This window comes from Lepidothrix coronata, unplaced genomic scaffold (assembly GCF_001604755.1).
Source record: "Lepidothrix coronata isolate B3197 unplaced genomic scaffold, Lepidothrix_coronata-1.0 Scaffold35, whole genome shotgun sequence".
Lineage (NCBI taxonomy): Eukaryota > Metazoa > Chordata > Aves > Passeriformes > Pipridae > Lepidothrix > Lepidothrix coronata.
In genome coordinates this window covers 3382216-3388669 of record NW_016690215.1, presented here as the reverse complement: position 1 = coordinate 3388669, position 6454 = coordinate 3382216, and positions in this window count along the sequence as shown.

Genomic DNA, 6454 nt, shown 5'->3' with positions numbered 1-6454 from the left:
ATATTAAAAAGATACTGTCAGCTCAAGCTTCTAAATTACCAGTACTAACAAAAGCCTTAAGGGCTGTCTCTCCCTACAAAAATAGACAGAGATACTAACCATCCAGGGTACAACATCCTTCTTTGCTGGATGCTACATTGGAAAAATGTATGCAATTCTTAATCCAAACATCTAGCCAGAGATTAAAATTTTGTAGATTGCTCCAGATAAGTGGAGAATCTCAGGTTTGAGTCAAACATTTTTCTTGCTCTGATTGTTCTGCAAGCTTTTATTCATAAGAATGGACAAGGTATTGTTTTCTTGTCCACAACAAAGATTGTCTCAGCCACTATAAATATTTTCATTTTCTCAGCACAAGGGTTCTCTTGGCCAGGAACTACAAAGACTCTTGCTGGCTCCTTTCCCATCCCACAGTGCTGTCCTTGCTGCTTTTGCAGGCTTCCCCTACAAGCTGTCTCACACCACCCAGCTCTCCCTCACCCCATGACGCACTCACACACGGGCAAACACCTACCTGCATAGGACTATGCTCAGCAAAACTTCTATTTCCAAGTACTTTGACATTCCTGAACTGCCTTTGCCTTTCATGTAGAAATCAGCGATGGCCGGTTAAAGAGCACTATTTGCCTTCTGACTTTCAGGGAGATGTTTCATGACTTCTCATAATCACTTTAAATAAAGTGGTAGTGCCCAACAGCTTCAAAAAGGTGTAACACAGACTGCAGTAGTGGATACATCTGACCTTGTCTGAGACATAAGGATATCTGATAGTGTAGAATTTCACTATTATTCAGCTATGTAAACGTGCAGATAGGTATCAAGTGGATTTACAAAAATGCTAGCACCTACATTATTTTATAAAGCTGCCCCTCAGGACCCAACTCAAAGCCATTGTAGCCATGGAGCAATTACCATTGACTTTATTAGGATTCAGTTCAGATTGATGTTGCACACTTCTTTGCTGCCCTTTGCTGTCTCTGTTCCTGTGATTTGAATTGTTCCCTCAAGGCATTGCAAAAAAAGGATGGAAATGTTAGCAGCAATGCATGGGAAATTGAATACTTGTCCTCCTGGTTTTGACAGTATCTGTTTGGTACAAAAAGAAAAATATTGTTTTAAAACTTTAATAGAATTTATCTGTCCATATCTTTAAAATATCACTACATCTTTAAGAAATATCTAAACCAATAGTGAAATATTTTGACTTTTTGGGAAAGGCATAAACATGTATGCCACTTACTTGCAGTCTCACTAATTGGAGTATGGTGACTGAAAAACTACCCCATGTTCCTACAGCAAACATCATGTCCATGCAAATCATGCTCAAGTATTTGATTTTTGCATCACTGTAGAATATATAAAACTAGCCTTCAGTAAACCTTTTCCAATATATCAAAATGTCTGATGACAAGCAGTTAATGTCAAAATCTCCTTCTCTAGCTGTCCTTGGCACCAAACTAAATAGATTAATTAAAACATGACAGTATCAAGCCACATACAGAATAAATAAGGGGACAAGTCTTTTGGTTGTTTTTTGTTACTTTTGTTTTGGTTTTTTTTTAAGAGTGTGTTATTGGATAATGTATGAATTGGGAAGCGAAAGAGAGATTAAAAGGAAAATGGAACCAAAGACTAAGAAACAGGAGCCAGTTATTTTACAGTTCTGTAGCGTTAGAGAGTGGAGAAGAAAGATAAATTGAAAGCAAGTGTAGTGGTACATGATTGGTCGGCAAAGATGAAGAGATCATTTTGAACTTAAAACAGCTTAAACCTGTGATGGTTAAAGAAGAATACTGTGTACAGAACTGCTCTGCATCAGACCCAACGTCTGTCACAAGCTTGTTGCTACAGACTCTTACCTATAGGGTGACTAGCCTGACTGAAGACCTGTTTCCAGTATCATCTCTACTTGCAAGGGGGAACTGGCTGCAGAAAGTCTGATCAGAACATGTTGGTGATGCATGTGACTACAGCTGCAAAGGTAATCTGTCAAGTTGCCTTTTTCTCTGAGGCATCAAAGGGTAAACAGAATTTTGTGTGTTCTCCGTTTTGCCCTTTGAAAACATGTTTTAATATAATAATATAATTAATATAATGTTAATAGCAACAATGATAACTTCTGCTATCAACAATGATTTTAGACATTATGAGAGTTGGGAAAGATTTCAATATCATGACTAGATTTTCCTCTAGTAATTGAAAGATAAATCCTGCTCTTCCAGGGCAGATGAGCTCTGTACAACCTCTCCAGAGGCTATGAACTGACTGAAAAAAAAACAGATGCAAAAAGGATTCACTCACAGCTCTGGCAGATTCTGAAAGTAGACAGAATGTATTTTGTGGAGTCAGAATGAAAGTCTGCTTTTTTAAGGATGCATTTGAATAGGAGATTTTCCAAAGCAAGGTTCAAGTGGAAAAGTATAATTGAGGCACTTTGTCTCAGGTCAAGCTGTTGTAGAAGAACAGGTAGGCAGGACCACACCCAGGTCAGTTTACTGGGGGACTGCAGTTGGTGAGAGCAGGACAGCCCCAAATTCTGTGGGAAGATATTTTCCATAGGGCTCACTAAAGTCCCAGTTCTAATCTCCACCAATTTCCTTCAAGATTGTGAAGCTGAGGAAGTGTTGTAATGGAGAAGGTGCTGTTGGACATGAGCCTTAGCCAGGTAAAGTAGGTGGAAGGCCTCTAGATACTGTCTTTGTTAATCATTGCCATTAAGATGTAGTTCCTTAACTTTTTTAAACTTGATAAAATTACATTTAATCTATACATAGGTTGGAGACCTCTCCTGGTTAGATACTTTGAGCTTAATGTGCCAATTCCAATCCAGCATCAAAATCTAAATTTTCTCAAAACCGCTAAAATCCTCTCAAATGTCATGATTTTACGATGAACTGCTTCTCTAATCCTTCCAAGCCTCACTTGAACTGCAAGCTTGCTGATGCTACTTTTCACATAGTAAAATAAGGTATTAGTCCTGTAGTGTAGACCAAGCAGTGTGCTCACAGTCTGTATTAAAGTGACCAAGGAGAAATTAGATTGTACTCTGGTCATTTACTTGAGGACAAACACCTTCACATGAATAAAACATGTAGGAAGTGTTGGCATTAGCTGTTACAAGCTTTCAAATTCTCTCCAGTGAGTAAAGAATTAACCTGAAGGACAAGCTTAAGTGATGAAAATCCTCTACATGGATAATTCAAAAATTGTTTACATTAACAGCTGGATCACATGCAGCAATAAACCTGAAATATAATGCAATTCTCTAGCATACATATTCCTACATGACACTGTGACACATAACCATGCAAATTAAAAATTACTCAAACCGCTTTCGTAATTAACAAAAAAGAGAATAAATATGAATTTATGATGAAGGAGGTAACTCTTTAGTTGTAGAAATGACAAAGATATACTGGCAGCTAATGCTGTGGTTTTATTGGAGTGAGATGAAGAAATGTGTCTGAATACGCAATATGGACGTGTGTCTTCTGCATCATTGCAGAATGACACGAAGCTATTTCCTGGGTATGCCTTTATTTAATGCATATGCACACAGACTGTATCATATTGAATAGTTAGCATGATTTATTTTGTCATCTAAAATGAGAATAAAACATAATGACTAAGAGAATAGAGGCATTTGAGATTAATGTCAGTTTTGTTTGTCTTGCAGAAAAAGCTCCCCATAAAATAGGAATTGAAAGTGAAATAAGGGAGGAGAACAATAAAATGTGTTAAGAAAAATAAGAAGCAAAATCATTATGTTCATGTGATGGGTGGGTGGCCATATGGTGATGAGCAGGCAGAAGAATGTGAGGATTCATGAATAACTGTCTCAACAATATTCTTCCTCAAGAACTGAAATACATCAAATTCAGATTCCAATCATAGAACAGATCCATAGAATGGCTTGAGATGGAAGTGACCTTAAAGATTGTCTTGTTTCAACCCTCTTGCCATGGGTTGGGACACCTTCCACTAGACCAGGCTACTGAGAGCCTCATCCAACGTGGTCTCAAATCACGACACCTTGCACATTTCCAGGGATGGGGCATCCACAACTTCTCTGGGCAACCTGTTCCAGTGCCTCACAGTAAAGAATTTCTTCCTACGATCTCAATTATACCTAGTCTCAGTTTGAAGCCATTCCCCCTTTTCCTGTCACTATAGGCCCCTGTAAAAAGTCTCTATCTTTCCTGTAGACTCCCTTCAGGTACTGGAGGGCCACAATTAGGTCACCTTGAAGCCTTCTCTTCTCCAAGCTTAACAATCTCAATTCTCTCAGCCTTGCCTCATAGGAGAGGTGCTTCATGCCTCTAATCATCTTGGTGTCCCTCCTCTGAACTCATTCCAACAGGTCAATGTCCTTCCCATGCTGGGGACCCCAGAGCTGGATGCAGCACAGCAGGTGGGGTCTCATGAGAACAAAGTAAAGGAGGAGAATCCTCTCCCTTGACCTGCTGGCCACTCTGCTTTTGATGCAGCCCAGGATACATTTGGCTTTCTGGGCTGCAAGTGCACATGGTCAGCTCATGTCAATCCTCTCACCCACCAGCACCCCAAGTGTTTCTTGGCAGGGCTGCTTTCGATTCGTTCATTCCCCAGTCTGTATTGCTATTGGGGGTTGCCCTCATTCAGGTGCAGCACCTTGCACTTGGCCTTGTTAAACTGCATGAGACTCCCATGAGTCCACTTCTCGAGCTTACCCAGGTCCCTCTGGATGGCCTTTTCCATCAGGAGTGTCAACCACACCACTAAGCTTAGTGTCATCTGCAAATTTGCTGAGAGTGCATTCGATCCCTTCATCTCATGCACCAATTTGTATTGTTTCATTTGGCCAACATGCATTTTCCATTCAGTTATACTACAAGAAGTTTTCCAATTCTGTCCCTGAAAAATAGTTGCATTGTATAACTAAGTTGCAATAGCTACTGTGTTCTGCTGTAGACGTGACAACATATTGACACTGATAAACAAGACAGAGAGGGGGAGGGAGAGAAGGAGAGAGAAGTTTTAAATTATTTTAGTTATCAGGAATTTATGAACAGGAGTTAATATAATTTTAGGCTTTTTTTTTCCCTGCACATTATTCAGTATAAAACAAATAACAACAAATCACAGCTAAGGACAGTCAGAGGAAGACATGGAAATGAGAGGGAAAGAACATAATAAATTCACAAGGCAATGAGGTATTAAGTGCTTTTTGCATGCTATCCTGTTAGTTCATCTTTCATTTAAGTGGTCTTTGGGTCTGTAGAATTTCTCTTGTCCTTCCATAACTATCTCTGCTCATCCTTCTCAAGCTTACACTCAGTGAAGTTTCAACCCTACCTCCAGACAAAGAGGACTAGTTAGGAGAATTGCCAGTGAGGCTTAGACTCTATTGTGCCTAGTCTGCCTTTAAACTCCTGGCTGAGCCCTCTGCCCTGCAGCAGAATCAGAGAAGTCTGTGTAGATAGGTATGAGAAAATGGCTGGGCTCGGAGGCCAAAGCTTGAGCTTTGTTTTTCCCAATGAAACAGTATTAGAGAGCATTTGCGAGTCTTCAGCAGGCTGTCTCATGAAAGGACAATATAAACTGGAGAGTGGAGGCATTCACACCATCCCTTTCTAGCACCATCCCCCGCCCCACCCCTGTGCAGGATCATACAGAAGAAAGGGGACTCCCTAGGGACAACCTGGGTAAGAGGGAGCTGTCTGAGGCAGGATTTGGGTTTTGGCACTCTGAGCTGCTCCCTCTTAATTTTGGCTTGCAGGCCAGCTGCTCACAGACTGGGCAAGTAGAGCATCTCTTCCCTTATTGCTGCTTCAGTTGTGGTATCACTCACACTAGTTTGAAGTACCTTTCTGTGAGACACTTGAAAAGGAGAACTTTTCTTTTTCTTTTTGAAAGAAGAACTGGCCTAACCAAAAGAAACAAATATTTTCTCAATATACATTAGTAATCACTCATTGTGTGTAAAATTACTAATATTAAAGAGCTTTAAGAACAGTGCCAGACTGAGACTGTTAATTTTTTCTTTTGTCCCTAACAATAGAATACTGCTTTGAGAAAATACGTTTCTTTTGTGCTTCCTCTTTCTTCAGAGCTCATTATATATTTAGCTTTCTTTAAAAATGCTGTTTCTTGCGGGTTTTTTTTTACTTTCAGTGTGTAAACCACATTCTTTCTGTGAGATTTATTAACTAATTTTGGTATGCTGTTGACGACAATTTGAAACTGGAGTTGTCTGAAGAATTCTGTTGTGGTCCATAACATTAAAAATTACTCTTTTTTTTTTTTTTTAAAGTGGAAGGTTTTTTGGATATGTGTTTATATGTATATACACATACATCACACACATATGTATACAGAATGTATACGTGTAACTACTCTGGATTTAGAGTCTTTAATCAAAGGGGAGAGCACTGGAAGGTCTCAGCTGCTGCAAAGCTGAGCTCCACCACACTCT